The sequence below is a fragment of the Bombus fervidus genome, chromosome 15 (genome assembly GCF_041682495.2).
Source record: "Bombus fervidus isolate BK054 chromosome 15, iyBomFerv1, whole genome shotgun sequence".
Taxonomy (NCBI): Eukaryota; Metazoa; Arthropoda; class Insecta; order Hymenoptera; family Apidae; genus Bombus; species Bombus fervidus.
Window position 1 is genome coordinate 1,083,315 of NC_091531.1, and position 16,718 is coordinate 1,100,032.

The following is a 16,718-nucleotide window of genomic DNA, read 5'->3' on the forward strand; positions in this document are numbered from 1 at the left end:
ATGACTTTACATCTTGAAAATTGTTACTATTACGCTGCTAATTTTTATATAGATATAATATATCAAAGTGCATAAAATATGTAAATGCAAAATATATTCAAACTATGTAATAATTGCACAATATTTTACATTGTGAATACGATCTTAATTGCTCATCATGATTTTTTATTATAGTTTGTTTACTGATCGTGAAGGTCAATGTAAATAAAAATCTCAATTAATATATATAACGTATAGTATATATGTATATATAATATATGTATAATATATGGTATAGTATATGTATATATTATGTATATAATATTAACTAAATTATGTCTATAATATATATACGTAGTAACATATAGAATATATGTAAATATACATATAACGAATAGAAGAATTATTCAATAAAAATCAAAAGTTTTATATGATAGCATACAATGTAATAGTCTTTTAAACAAAGTTACTTTTATGCTGCTATGAATAATTTGAAAATCTGAAAAATCTACGACGGACAAAAATTGTTCGAATCTATGGATATATGTATATGCTACCCTGGCATCAGTGTAAAGAAGAAAATAGTTAATTTAATGATTTGTTTGAATTTTTACAATTTGTCCAGAAGGACATTTGGTAAAGTATTATATCTAGGTGGAAAAGAAAAAAAAAAACAAAAATAAAATGTAACATGTGGGTGGCTATCCCCAGCGGGGTACCATCATCGTGTTTGCTAGGTTATATCCTTTGTGAGGTCTGTTGGGTGTTTCCTTTTTAGTCTTCTTGCTATGTTTGTTGTGTTGATCAATTTAATGATTGTTCTTCTCTGAAGCATAATTAATGCTAGAAATATTTGGCAAAGGATGGAGGCTATATCTGCAAATGCCACTGAAAATTGTGTAACTGCTACACACATATATAAGTATAATATATGGCATAAACCGCTACAATGCTTATAACTATGTCGAAGAAGATACTCTATACGTAACAATTCTTTAACTTCGATAGGACCAAACTATGACCCTGGGAAACAGTGTATACAAAAACGTATTATATGTGTACGATGTATATGTACATATTTTGCTCACTGTCAACAATATACAAGGAAGGTACTTTAAGTGTCTTCACAACAATGTTTTAAAAGCAATTTCTTGCTTTCTTATCTAAATAGAGGATAAAGGATCAGATAGAGGAGAAAATACTTGAATTCTATAGGATATTTTGTTGTACGTAACGAATATAGCAGGGACAGATTTAGTATACTAACCGAAAAAAGAAGTTTATATAAATATATGTCGGGTTGTCATTAGAGTTTGGGGCGTATAACGAATCTTCGTGTGAGTTGGCCATCGTTGTTGTATACTATAGATGATATTTATTGATACCAATGTGAGTATTACAGGGTGTAACAAGTAACAGCGGCGATTGGGTAATCGAGAAGTCGATAACAATGAGTTTGAGTTCGATAACGAATCCCACGGTTAATTGGATGACGAATGTGATTTGATACAAGATTCTGGTGACACTCAACGTACTTGCTTACTGGACTTGTCGAACTTATAAGACTGAACCTCAGTCTAAGTGGAACTGCCCTTATATACTCCTCTCCGTATCTCTCTGTATCCCCCGGGACAATCTTTGTTTTTAAGGAGAGCTATTTAATTACTCCATACCTCCTGTTAGGTACACGTTCCTCCCATGACCGTAGCTACGTACTGGTGGCTAATTACTTACGTGGCTAATTACGGTGTTCGATCATCGAAAACACCTACGGGTTTTCGTGTTTCTCTTCCCATCGCTAGCAAATATTGCTCATCTTTGGGCGAGACCTACAAAACCACGCTGGTTATCCACAGAGAACACCGTCGCCAATTGACATATTCGTTCTTGTTTACGATTTCACAAAGTTCTTAAAGATAAAACAAATGTTTTCCAAACTCCGAACTATTAATAATAAAACGATTATTCGCTGTGTTAATCTGTGATCACGATGCAACCAAAGGCGTTGCGCAGGATTACGGTGTCTTCAATCATCGAAAACATTTACGGATTTTCGCACTCCTCCTCCCATTGTCAGCAAATATTGCTCATCTTTGGGCAAGGTGTGCGAAATCACACAGGTCTCACACAGAGAGAATCACTAAATTTATTTTATTCATATTAGATGCAAAAAGCAAGACAGAATCGTGGAGGTAAGGGTCACTTTAGCAAAAAGCGAGGTGAACGATGGTTTAAACGACTGTTACCGAAATTAAAAGAGAAGAAAAAAAGGCGTAGAGAAGAATTAGAATTAAATAGCGAGAGTTCAGAAATTAGTTTCTCACGCTCGAATTCACCGATACCTGAACACTGGAATGCATCCCAATGCGAAGGGTCGCACCCTTTCCCGTCTCGAACACCATCACCTATATTGTACGACAGCGATTATTATAGTCCTTGTGACATTAAATAACCCAGTCGAATTAAATAAATCTTGTATATCAAAATCAATAATTTATTTCGAACAACTTTAATCCTCTTCCGTGCCAGTATTCCTGCACATAGCAGGTTAGCTAAAACGTGGAATTTATTTGCCAGTTGCATTAAACGCTAGTTAACGCTACCCACGTGCATGCAATCTATTGATTAAATCATTAGGAAAATACAACGGTTTTGAATCTTCAAATAGTGCCGCGCTTTAATTAAGTGCAACAAGTTTTGAGATTTCATTCAGTTGTCGCGAAGAGCACGACCATTGGATTGATTCAAGATAGTGCTGCACTTTGAGTAAGTGCAACAAGTTTTTTTTATTCATTCCTTATAGTCGTAAGCCTAAATTCGAATTGTAGATAAAACAAAATCTAATTGAAATAATCTTTAGACTGTTTTTGGTGGCAGCAACTACCGTACCGATCGAAATTGAGAATTTACATTTCAAATCGTATCATCGCGCTCAAGCAAACGCGGCAATTCATTAAAACGTGATACGAGTATAAGGAGTAATATAGCTCATATATGTACATAATTACAGAATCGTTATTCAAATGCCAACCTTCGTTCGTAGGACTTCTAAATCGCATGTGAAATGTACTCAGACTAAAAATAAACAGATAATTAATTCTATTTCCGCGGGAAGTTAAAGAAACTACTATACCAATGCTTACCACCAACTTACACCAACACGCAGCCAGACACTCATTTTCGTTAGAGTTGCTACATGCTACATACGTAAATATTGTAAATAAGTAAATATTATGTAGTGCAGCGAATCATTCCGGCGCAGCAATATATTTTGTAATTACGTGATTTGTGTAGAAATTAGAAACTACCTCTGTGCACAATTACTGAGAATGAGATTTATAAGAATTGTACATTACGCGTTAAGCATAAAAATGTAATGCAAAATACTACTGCAGTTTCGCACCTGGCCAATCTGAATACTAAAGGAGAATTGATTCGTGGAAACTTGCGCTTTTTGAATTTAATCAGATGGAAGACGCTTGAAGGACCCTGAAAGGGAAATCATAGGTATCAGTGAAGAAACTGCAACAACAATACAAAAAATTTAGCATAATTCGTGCAATAAAATTATAACACGTCTATCCGTATCGTTTTCTATTAGTAGTCGACCTTCACGAGCCGGACCGTACAACGTGAAAACTGTATTATAGATGATTCCTGAAATCGCTAAAGGAGAAAGGAAACGACGCTTTAAAAGCCAAGACTTTAAGTAACTACATATTTTGTGTTTTATTTAATTCTATTCTTTACATTTTACGGCAATTATTATTATTAGTAAAAAAGAAGAGTCTGACTGAAAATTTGTTAAATGTAAACTCTCCATTTTTGAATTGAATACTATCATTAAAATTGTGCATTTAATAGAAATCAATCTTTTATTATTTCAAGCTTCCAACATAATTAACATTGTCATTAAGAACAAATTATGATATTCTATGTTTTGTTCTAGAAGGGATTAAACGATGACTTCCTTGAGTCACAATATCGATGAAACCGTCCTAATGATAAATCGCATCGAATTGCAAGTAGAATGCATGTTGGTTTCTTGGACTTCCTTCACTCATGTCATAAACTAATAGGTCTGAATCGACATGAATAACTGATGGCATTACGCAGGATTTTTGAACAGAATCACTGCTGCTATTTATTACACTCATGCGTGTACTCAGTGTAACTTGAGTGTATACTTTTGAGTCGTGCGGTAGTAATTATGCATTTGCTTAGGTCACGTACTTACGAGTGTAAACGCAATCGGCGATACGATAAATCTAAAGAAAGTGTGTGTGTGTATGAATGAGTGACGAATCAATAAGCACTAAGAGTAAGTCGCACTCTCTTCATTAGTTCTTCCGTTTCTTTGGTACATAAAAGTATACTCCTATCCATAGTAGTCAAATCTCTCTTTCTCTCTATCGTTATCCCCTTTGCATACTTTCAGGTAATTCAGAGTGAACGTAACCTTTACAGGACCGATAAAGTTAGGATCCAAAGTAAAAATGATAGCGATAAAGCCCGGTCGCTTCTCGCTCGGTAGTTGCTCCTGCCTGTATGTTACATTAAAAAAGTTTGTACGAATAACATAGTGCAGATAAACAGTGTATGTACATATGATTGGCAATTGCAGAACATACACATATTCGTTGTCACTAAATATGACGACTGTTTATGAAGATTAAAAATCCATATAAGCATATATATGAATATTGAAATAAATAGCGAAATGATTTTGTTCAGCATACGCCTAGACCTTGTGTTACTATTATTACAGTACTATTGATGATTATATTTAATTTTTATATCTAATTAATTTAAATTTTATAAAGGAACATATGAACTGGGATTGGAAAACAGTGATTATGATTCTTTTCTTTTTCTCAAAATTGTAGTAAAACTCTCTCAAAAATTTTTAATAACAATTCTTCTATAAATACCACTGTCATGACTTCAGCATCAGAAAGAAATATTCTCCAAAACGCAATCTAGGAGGAACGCGATCTTCTGTCATTCGCGTGCTTTTCAGCTCCCGGCGAAAGCTCTGTCGCTTATACATCAAGTAGAATGAATAACATTGACTTTTTCAATTACGATCAAAATTAGTACAATGCAAATGATGATTTTATTTAACTTCATTTTCTATTCCACGATAGGGTGAAACAACTTTATTATTTGAGATACACATTCAGCATAATTTCAATAAAATTTGAAATATGAAGGTGTTAAGGTCTAAACCTATCTATTTCACGAGAAGATTTAATACTTTAATTACTGTAAGTATTAATTAAGTAATCTATAAGTAATTGAACCCAAACGAACACTTCTATGATTAACGTTAGATGTCAATTGGGAATGAAATCTTAACGTGAAAAGTTACAAAAGTGTGGTGTGAAATATCGACTGCGTTGCGTGTACGATTAATTGAATCAGCATCTTGCAAATGACATGCAGTCTTCAAATTGCAAAACGTCTTCGAAGAACTAGTTTTAACATTATTCAGGTCAAAGTTGGAAAAGTGGAAAGATTTAAAACTAAGCATCTTCAACAAAACAATAACAAACTCGACACGTTCATCACGAAACTATCACTTGAAAGCGTGATAATGAGTCTGTTCCAGAAGCACTATATGCTCGGCAAGATAGTGACATGAGACATATACAGGAAATCCGACAGACTACAATGCAAGAACTCGAAGAATCGATTACGTTACAGTGAACTGCAACAATAAAAGAGTAGAATACGGTGCGTAAAGTGCGTTGGGCGAGCACGCTCCGAACTCATGCCCAATAAACAGATATACAGTTGTGAGCCAGCAAACGAAGAACAGGAAGTCAGGCCATATACAGAAAATACTCGATTCATTTAGAAGTTAGGAAGCGTGCTGAAATGACAGAAGAAGAAGCGAAAGAAGAGTAAAATAAAATTCTTCAACAACTTCGTAAGCCCGCCAAAGAGCTTTACACGTTTTCACCCCTTTACGAACAATCCTCCTGATCAAAGTAATCCCTTGTCTCAGTAGAGCACACGATGAGTATGAACAACATGGTGAACCTGATGGAGAGCATAGACGCCTTCAAGGAATTGTTCCATGACCATTTGACGGAAATGAACGCATTGTCGCCAAAATGACACAGATAAACTGCTGTCAAAGACGAAGTTCACGGAGAGGCATAATTTACAGTTCAAGGGTCTTCGATTAGAAAGCGTGTGACCACCTGAACTCGAAGTTCGGGGGCGGAACCTCTTTATCATTTAATTCAGTCCGATTAGCATATCATTTAACTTTAAAGCAATAATCACTAGATGTATGGACAAGGAGAAAAAGGAGCTTTCAGTTATCACGATAAACCTAGCAAACAAAACACGACTTTTCATATATTCTGTTTGTTCTATTTACGTTGCAGGCTCTTAAGCTTGTGTCTTATTACAATGTCTTTGCCGCGGAATGAGACGCGCTTTTCGAAAAACTCTATCTGTACGATAAAATTTGTTCATCTTTGGTGATAATTATAACGCGAGACACGTTCCTTGGTGCAGCAATTTAAATAATAACAGAGACGAGAACCTGTGACATTGATTTAACGAGTAACAGATGGACATGGTCCTCCAGTTCAGTGACACTGATTTTGATGGTATTTGATTTGTCAAGGCGCAGTCGTTTTTGGATTTGGTGCTCGCAGAAAAGCTAGACATTTCTCTACTCCAAGCTGTCAGAATTTAATACCTTTGTCAACAAGGATATAAACACAGAGACAACAATCACGGAATAGAGATTTCCACCAGACCATAAATAGTAACATTCTATCGGCCCTAGAATCCTCCATTCCACCTCTCATATGGGATTTCAATTACGTTGAAAGATATCTGGACTCCCGCTTCGGAGATTTGTTACAATATAAACACAGAATCTCCAGCATCTTAAATTGGCTGAAGAAGCGCTTCGGCACCCTATATTACTTTATCCCATGGTTCATCAAACACGCAAGTGTTATAGAGCCATCAAAAGGCGTATCAGGAAGGCCCCTGATAGATCCCCGAGTTCTCTGGGTCCAGAGAATTACAGATTCCAAAAGCATGTTTCCGCAAGTTACACGAGTTCTAGGCAACAGAGCTAACCTCTTGATCGGCACCCACAAATTTTTTTCAGACGATTCTCACCGCCTTCCAGAGTTAAACAACCTCCTCGCTTAATGTGACAAAGCAGAAGATGTATCGTTACTGGTACCAAGCTGACAAATAAGTCGAGAGCGTGACGTTTCCGGTGCCGCCGGCTCCCCAGAACTTACTAGTAACGCGATGACATGCCAAGAATAAACGTGTACGCAACACGTGCTTCTGTTATTCACGATCGTGTGCCCTGACTTTCTTTCAAGTTACAAACTGTTTTTTGCACAGGTCTTTAATTACTAGTGTGCTCGCGTGCTATTTCATCACTTTAAACTTATTAAACTTCTATCACTCGTTACAAAAGTACTTGTTATTTGTATGTAGCGAAGTATTCTTTGTCCGATTTCCTTTCTACCGCGCGATAAGCTTCGTGAATCCTACAGGACTACTGAGAACAAATTTTGGAAGTGTGCACTGAAATGTGTATGATGATCTTCTTAGATTCCTAAATATCATAACCTTGAAAATTCAGATCTTCGTTGAGTCGGAGCCGCTGGAACAAGGTCTGTACCTTCACCCGAGGAAACAGGGCTAGTAACTGCTTCGGCTCCGAGAATTATTTCACATCGATTGATTGGTTAACAATTGTATTTAGGTTTCTAAATGGGAAAAGGTTATCAGGCTTCGATATCTTCAACGTAGTACCAAAATAGCTCCCGCAAGGTACACATTCTTCTTCTCCTTGGTCTTCAATGATCTCTTGAATCTGCGTATTTTCCTAAGATGTGAAAGATGGGGAACGTAATTCCCTTAGAAAGTATAAGAACAAACCAAATCCAGTCAGGTACAGATCAATGAGTTTGCTGTTTGCAAAGTATCCATTAGTAAGGTCTTTGAGAAGCTGATACAGAGACTCATACTGTTTCATTGTAAAGAGGCATCCATTCCTCCCGATCAGCAATTTAGCCTCCGGGTCATATACAGTAAGGTCCATGCAACAATAAAATTCGTGACAGACGTCTGCTGGTAGCAAAGCTCTCCTCATTGATCTGCAAAGGGCTTTTTTTTAAAAGCTGATACGATACTGTTTCCTTAAACATCTAGTTCAGATGACTTGACTCATAATCTCAGAAAGGTGTCTCATTGAATGGCGCAAGCTCGAATGTCGTCTTCGGGGTGAATGACGCGCTGCAACAGGGAACGTTCAACACCTCCACCCTGTTTTATTCGTATTTTAGTCATGCTTTGATCCTCTTCCATCTCAATAGCGCCATCAATCTATGCGCGTTGATATTTGCTGATGGCTTCCTGGTTTACGCGACGGGAATGTATTTGTCGAAAATTAATTCTAGGCTACAGGAAATTTTCGATCGAACTATGGTTTACTGTTGTAGCTGAACGTTCCGTATAAATACTAGAGAGTGGGAGTCTATCCCTTTCGGGCTGTGCATGTCTAGACATTTTAACTTCAACCGTGATGTGACTCGACATTCTCGCTGATTTCTTATCACCGGCAATAGCCCTTATCCGTTCCGCATAAGAAAATGGTCAGATATCCCGATATATATTTGTATTGCAAATTGCAACTTACATGGCACATTAAGACACAAATGTAAAATAAATCAGAAAAGACTTTTATAGCAAATAATGGTTCTCTGCGGGAAGTGTAGTCTTCTGTTGTACAAATTGCTGGCAATAATCCTATCCCGACTTATGTCTGTCCGGTTTAGTTCAATCTCACAGCGGGCCATATGAACCAGCTCAGGTGTTTCAAACGGAATTGCCCGAGGCATTGCATGAGGCTGTATCGCTCGAGCTATTTTACATGCCAATACAAATATTTTATATAATTTTATATACTATATACAAATTACACGTAGCTTTTAAATTTCTTGTGTATGTAGGACGCGGTCAGAGTGCCATGGATTGACCTGTTTATGTTAGAATTAGCGAAGAATCATAGAGCCGAAGCACTGCTAATCGTTGGTCAGCTTTGGTGGAGACTTATCTAATCCAAATCAGTACTTATATCATTTCTTAAAATGAATTCGAAATAGAGTATGCACCACCTATTTTCCTTTTAAAGATTAGCATTTCAATAAATCCGCACTTATTAAGCATACGAGAAAAGCATTCTTTCCCGTATCATAAATGGAGACAAAACCCCCAAACGAACTAAATCGTAGGTGGAACCTCGTAGAACTTCAATCGACACCAAAACAGACTATCTATGGAAAAAAAAATAGTGTTATGCATTTGGTGGGAGGCGTAGGATATAGTGTATCATGAACTGAATTTGTTGAAACTATTAATGCTATATTTTATCAACGGCAACTGGAGCGATTAAAGGACGAATTGATGCAAAAAAAAGCCATCAGTAGCCAGTAATAGGCGGAAGATGACCTCCAACGTGACAAGGCTAGACCACACGTGGCAAGCGCGATTAAAGAAGCGCTGATATACTTGGAATGGGAAGTGTTGCACCCAGCATACTTCGCCGACGTTGCTCCGATGCATGTAACACGTCTTGGAAGATGCGCTCTTCATCAACCTCAAGAAATTCCAAGAATGAGTCGATCATTGGATCGTCTCAAAAAAGACGTCCTTATTCAACAAGATATCTAGCTTTTACCAAAAATATGACAAAAATCGACGGGCAATGACAATTTCTTTGATCGATCAACATATTATGAAAATTATAATTATTCCAAGTAAAGAAACGGCGTGTATTAATATATTAATATAACATTGAGTAAACAAAGAGATATGTATATTCATTCTCCTCGATCATATTTAGTTTTAATGAATATGTAACGGCATATGAGCCATAGGACGAGGTGAATCGAGAACGATGCATGCTGTTGTTTTGCCTCGAGACATTGACATCGCTTTGACGCACGAAACGTAACGATAAATACACTCCGGATAAAACAATGTCGCCGCTACGTGCAACCGTCGATCAAAGACGGATTCGAATTTTCTGACTCTCCCCCGACCAGCATAAATAAACGGACGCAATCGCGAGTGAGTTAGTTATTATACGAGTTATTATACGAATTATTATACGAGCGAGTGGAAACGATCGTGAATGTTCCGAAGCCGATGTTTCATACCGAGGGCCACAAAAATACTTCAGCCGCTTAATGACCTGCTAAAAGGTGCGAGAAAAGGCAATGCGCCCATTGAGTGGTCGAAACAAGCCGAAAACTGTTATAGCGAATCGAAACGCGCCGTCGCGGATGCAACGATGCCAGCGCATCCGATACCAGGTACACCCGTCAGCCATACGGTAGACGCGTCTACCGCGATATGCGGTATATAAAGGGGTTAGATAAGAATGTAGCCGATACTTTATCCCAGATCGAAGCGAGAGGGAAATCAATCGACCACCGCACTTTAACAGCCGCGCAAGAGAACGATACCGAGTTACGCGGAATCGTCATCTCGGTTACATGCGCGCTACAGCTAAAAAAAATACGCTTTCCCGACCAAGACGCAGAAATACACTGCGATACATCTAGCGAAACTATGCGACCGTATGTTCCGAAATCTCAGCGATACAATGTATTTAATTCTGTATGCGGGCTTTCCCATCCAGGGATATGCTCCACGCAAAAACTCGTGACGACGCGTTTCGTCTGGTCGTCGATAAACAAGGATTGTCGAAACTCGACACGGCAATGTATACCGTGTCAGCGATGTAAAGTTACCAGGCACTTATCCACGCCCGTTGAAACATTCGAAAAGTTAACAAGCTGATTCGAACACATACACATAGACATTATCGTGATGCAATATTTGCAAGGATACCGATACTGTCTAACATGTATCGACCGTTTTTCGCGTTGTCCCGAAGCTTTCCCGTCACCGACATGGAAGCATGGACCGTTGCCTCGGCCCTCCTTTCGACATGGATCTCGTTTTGGCATATCCTTGAAAATAACAACCGTGATGGACGTGCTATTATTATTCATTTTTATCTACCAAACAGTCGAAACCCGTGCTTTGTAATCAACATTGATGTAACTGATATCGTAACATTTCACATCATATAAAAAAGTATTAATCTATTTCGTCGAAAAACTGCTAATTTAGATTATATCGTACGTTTAATTTGTCCTATGAAAGATAAGCACAGGACACGAAGAGGTATTGCGTTTACGTTGAAACAAACGAAAGGCAAGAACAACGTAAACACAAGAGTACCGTTTCGCGTCCTTTCATACGACTAACTCAAGTTAAGATATCTTGTGAACTAACAGTTCTTTTTAATTTTTTCACAAGGAATACAGAGATAGATCGATGAATGTATTAAAACGAAATATGGTTCCATTTGCAAAAATGAAGTTGAAATGGAATCCTACTACTGGATCTACAAAAAAGTAATTTGCACCGTATGTGATGTCTTCGTTCGAACTAAACAATTTTTGTTACCGTCCGGTCAGCACCCGTTCTCAGCCGCCTGGGTGACATTCGGTCACTCTAGCCGTTCTCCGAAATATATGATAAGTACAACCAAATCCTTCTCCCACTCCAACGAATAAAAGAGTATAAATGCTCCCTCCAAAATCATCCAGTCAGTCTAAAAAAATTCTCAACTACCCCAAGTATCAAAAGTGTATCATCGCGAACCGAAAATAATACTGTACAAATTGAGTAAAAAATAAAGAACTCGATCTCCTGTTCGGAAATTGACAAGTTTCTTGTTTTATCTTGATCTTTACGCGACAGCCGCGTCCGAAGGCAGCGGGCAGCGCACTACTTCGTCGTTCGCGATGATCCACGGGATCGGTCCCAACACTGAGCTCTGCGCAACGCCACGCTCGACGGGCCGACTTTCGATGTCAACTGGAGAGACGGTTGAATGCATTGTCGCTGAAATCTCGTTCTCGAAAACTTGTTAGCAAGTCTCTGATGAGGAAGTGACCGAGAGTAAGGACAAAGAGATCGTTTGGATCTGTAGGTATCTGGAGTTGAAGATTGATTTGATTAAGGATGATGAGTGTGTTTAGGTTTTTAATTGTTTGAAGTTCATTACCGACCATCCAGTGAAATGTTTGTGGTCCGAGACTTGTCCGATACAGCGATCTGTGGGCCCAGTAGACAAGTGTTGAGAGCCGATGGAGTGTTCTGACAACTATCGATCTCATTTGAGGAATTCGTCACGGTGGTGATAACGTGAAGATTATTCCGATTCGTGTAACTCGCAGGTGTGGCCCCTTTCGGCAATGGCGAAGGTGGCGTCTTGGCGTTACGTCCAGGAATATGACTCACCGATATGATACTCCTATTCTCAGGTGATACAGGCGGCGTGGTATTAGACAGATTAAACGTTACAATGCTGATTGACGAGGAAATGCTCATAGATGATCCGATCATCGTTGATTTCGAAACCTCTGCCGTAGATTTTGATTCGAAATTGACTCTGTTGTCCTGGACGAGATTCAGTTTCTTCCAGAGGATCGTGAAAGGTTGTCCGTAAGTCGCGTGTAAGCGATAAACTGCGGATGTGAGAGGTTGTCTGATACACGGCGTTTAGTGGCGTTGAATTAGGTTGTTCGGATAATAACGACGCGAACTTGATTATCATCAAGTCGCATGTAAGCGATAAGCTGCGGATGTGAGAGGTTGTCTGATTCAAGGCGATTAGTAGCGTTGAATCAGATTGTTCAGACAATGAGGACGCGAACTTGGTTGTCGTCAAGTCGCGTGTAGGTGACGATCTGTGAGTATTATGCAATGAACTTTGCGTGTCGCTAGCATGAGCTAGCGTGATGAGGATCGGCGCTAGATTCGATACGATATTCTCCATTGGCGGAGTATGATCATTGTTACTGTTACTATTGAAATTATTCTTACTTCTCTGGAAACTGCTAGAAGTGTTGCTGCTGCATTCCGATGGTTTTGGATTCGTCACTGTCTTAGAGGCATCCGTTGAGGAAGAATTAATTTCGAAGAGTTTGCTCAATCGTACAACCAGGTCTAAATAGACATCAAATAAGTCTACAGGTACGTTGTCGTCGAGCTCAAGTAATTCGTCATTGACAATGTTGAACTGTTTCCGAATGTCGTCGACTTGTTTTTGATAAGTTATTAAGGTGGCCTTGTTGTGCTGACCAGACTGTTCGTATTCGTTGAGTAGTTTGGATACGGACTAGAATTGATCGCTTAGATTGCTTCGCCCCCAACGCAAGGAGGTGATTTCTGTTTCGTTTGCCATTGTTTGTGAGGAAGATACTTCGTTAACGAAGGTGATACTTATGATGTGCGATCGGTGATGCCCGATACGGAGTTGTTCCGGCTGCAGTTGTCGCTCATCACTGTGCAGCGGAGTATTGTGATCTTCGCAAGGAAGGTGTTCTTCTCGAAGATCACTCGTGTTGTGAAACTGCAGTTGTTCCGACTGCAGGTTGTCGCATGTCACTGTGCAGCGGAATGTAGTTGACGTACGTTCCGTGAGGAAGGTGATCCTTCCCGAAAGTGACGCGTTTTGTAGTGAGATCGAAGTTGTTGGATATCGTTATGTTGACAATTGTTCACCTATGGCGGGAGGCTGCGTGATTGCGTTCTTCAACCACCGGGTTATGCCTCTTCGAAGGCGACGGCCCCTAACATTACTGACTTTGTTGGAGTGGTAACGCTTCCGCTGCTGATTATGTTGGATTCACGTGGCATTGTATGGTAGTGGGTGTCACTGGCGCGCACTTTTCACTTGACACGTGATACAGCTCAGAAGACCAAATGATTCAACTGGTTACGTGTCAACACTTTTCACTTGCCACTGAATCCGGCTCGAAGGACCAAAATGTTACGAACGTTCGCGGAGAGTCGCGATCGCGAGGAAAACGCGTCAGCGAGAGGCGTAAATTTTCGCTACGATCCAGATAATCGACGTCGCGAATTAGTCGTTCCCCTGTGTTACGCCACGAGGCTTTTTAGAGATCGTATTTCCAACCGTCGCTCGCGGTCCTCCAGCGTCGCAGATATATCCTCTTATGTGCCCGACGGAAAACATACATTGTATCGACGAGCGCATACTTGTCACCAAGCAACGAGTTCTGGAACCGTCGATCTCGGACCGTTATTTTATAACGAAGAAGTCGGCCTGCGTGATCATCGGCGCGTGCGGTGGCGTGATCCGAGCATATGGGGGGGTCGTCTCCCCGAAAGACAAAGAATCGAAATCTGTAACCGATCAGTCTCATTCGACAACTCTAACCGAACAGTCGCATCCGAACAGTCTCATTATAAAATTCACACCGCATACATAGAAAATCGAATTGATTTGCTATAAACATTAACTGTATCTATCACGAAACAATTTGTGGCGCTTCTCTTATAATTTAACTTATTGTTAAAAATATATGTTATATTAACCTGTTAACACAGTGTTAATTTCAATTAACCACCCCTGTTATCCTAATCGAAACACGGGGAACGACTATTTCGCGGCGTCGATTAGCCGAATCGTAGCGAGAATTTACACCTCTCGCTGACGCGTTTTCCTCGCGACCGCGTCTCTCCGCGAACGGTCGTAACACCCTGTTTCGGTTAAGATAACAGAGGTAGTTGAAATGAGTTTAACACTGAATTAACAGGGTTAATATAAACTTGTATATTTAACAATAATTAGTATAATAATAAAAATGTCACAAATTATTTAACGATGAATACAATTAATGTGTTACAGAAATTCGACCTGACGTTAGGATATCTCTCGATATATTCGTTAGACTTAGCGACTTCACTTTTATTCGTCAGAACCTCTCGATATATACCGTTTGAATCTTCAAATGAGACTGATTGCCTTTCAATGTTTTCTTTGTCTTCTCTAGGAGACGATCCCCACTACGCACGGATCACGCTGCCGTTCGCGCCTATGATCACGTATGCCACCTTCTTTGTATGGATAAAATAACGGACCGAAATCGACGTTTCTAGATCGCTGCTGGATGACAAATATGCGCTTGTCAATACACTGTATATTTTTCGTCGGTCATGTAAGACGATCAGTCTGCGACACTGTAGTACCGACGGTTAGGAATACGGCCTATACTAAGCCTCGTGGCGTAACAGCTTCCAATCTACACAGTACAAGTACCTCTTCAAAGCAATATTAATAAATTACTAAAAATTAGCTGTCTGAATTACTTTAGGGAAAAATGAGGAAAATCAGAAAAAATTACATAACGCAATGCCGCAAATGCCAACTGTTGTGTCATACCTCAAAAAACTGTAACCTTAATTATTGATACGTAAAATGCATAGAACTGTACTAACCAGGAGAGAGCAAAATCAAAAAAGATGACGCGGTAAACAAAGACAAAATCAAACCTGCGACCTATATGCCTCCTACTCAAAATAAGCAACGTATTCGAAATAGTCATAAACAACTACTAGTCTCCTTTGGCAAAAAAAAAAACAACGTAATCCCAGAAAATCAAATCGGCTTCTGACACAAACGTTCCACACTCCGCGCAATAAATAAACTAACGTCGGACATGTGGTGGGCTCTCAATGCAAAGTAACGAGTAGCCGCCTGCCTTGAAAAAGCATTCGATATAGTATGAATTTTAGGCTTTATATACAGAATATGTATTTCTTTGTGCAATAAACGTTATAATTAAAATTTAAAAAGTACTCGTTTTCGTGTGGTCACGAAAGTTAAGCAACACTGGGCACGGATAATACTTAGATGGTTGACCGCTTGGAAACTCCGTGTGATATTGACTCTTTTATTTTTTCAATTTTTTGTGCTTTCCTTAATAATCTATTTTTAATAATCTATGATATAAGCATCGAGAAAATGATATGTTTTAGTATTCCGCGACTATTACCATACATTATATCATTCACATTTTTACATACATCTGGTTTTTTAATATTCTTTTTTTCATGAAAATTAAAAGAAAATAACAAAACTATTTATTTCAGCCAACTCTTATACCACGTTGAGTGAACTCGTTCTCGTCAGTTGACCGTGAACCTCCGAACAAGACGGACCCCTCAGCCCAAAAAGGGACATCAGGCTTATTTCCGAACAGTGCGCGCGTCAAACTAGACAATCATTCACTGAAAGAGAAAGAAAAAGTGACAAAAAGTGACAAAATGTGGAAAATATAGCAGTGATACCATCGCTATAAATAAAAATAAAATAAATAAAATAAAGTAAATAAAAAAATAGGTGACATCGATAATGAAGCTGAAAGCAAGGAAACGGAACCCATCTTAAACTCAACAAAAAAAGCCATGAAACGAAAAATAATCACGCAAAAAACGACCAAAGAAATCAACAATAGCGTAAAATTTTCCGCACAAAAGACGTGGAAACTCAACCCACAACCAGGATCAAAGGACTAGCAGGTAACCTGGAAAACACAGAAGAAGATCTCTCACTAAACCAAAAAAAAAAAATAACACACAAGACGCCACCGGCGAAAAGGACGAAAAGATAAAAAAAAACAAGAAGCTCTCCCCCACCAGAATTCCAACAAAAAACATATTTGAAGTACTACAACCACGGGAAACCAGTTTATCACAACGGCAGGATCACCCACAATCAATTACAATAAAAGAACCAAGAATACAAAATACGATCGTTAAAAACATAAGAAAAAGAACGAAGAAATGCGAAACAA

The 16,718-nt window shown here is 38.8% G+C and overlaps 1 long non-coding RNA gene across 1 annotated transcript in view; it reads left to right on the forward strand.

Moving 5' to 3' along the window:
- Positions 1-14,712, forward strand: part of LOC141445894 (uncharacterized) — a 253,960-nt gene extending 239,248 nt beyond the window's left edge. The window contains exon 2 of the long non-coding RNA XR_012453411.1: positions 14,660-14,712. This is a non-coding gene — a long non-coding RNA (uncharacterized lncRNA). The remainder of the gene's footprint in view (positions 1-14,659) is intronic.
- The last annotated feature ends 2,006 nt before the right edge of the window (positions 14,713-16,718 follow it).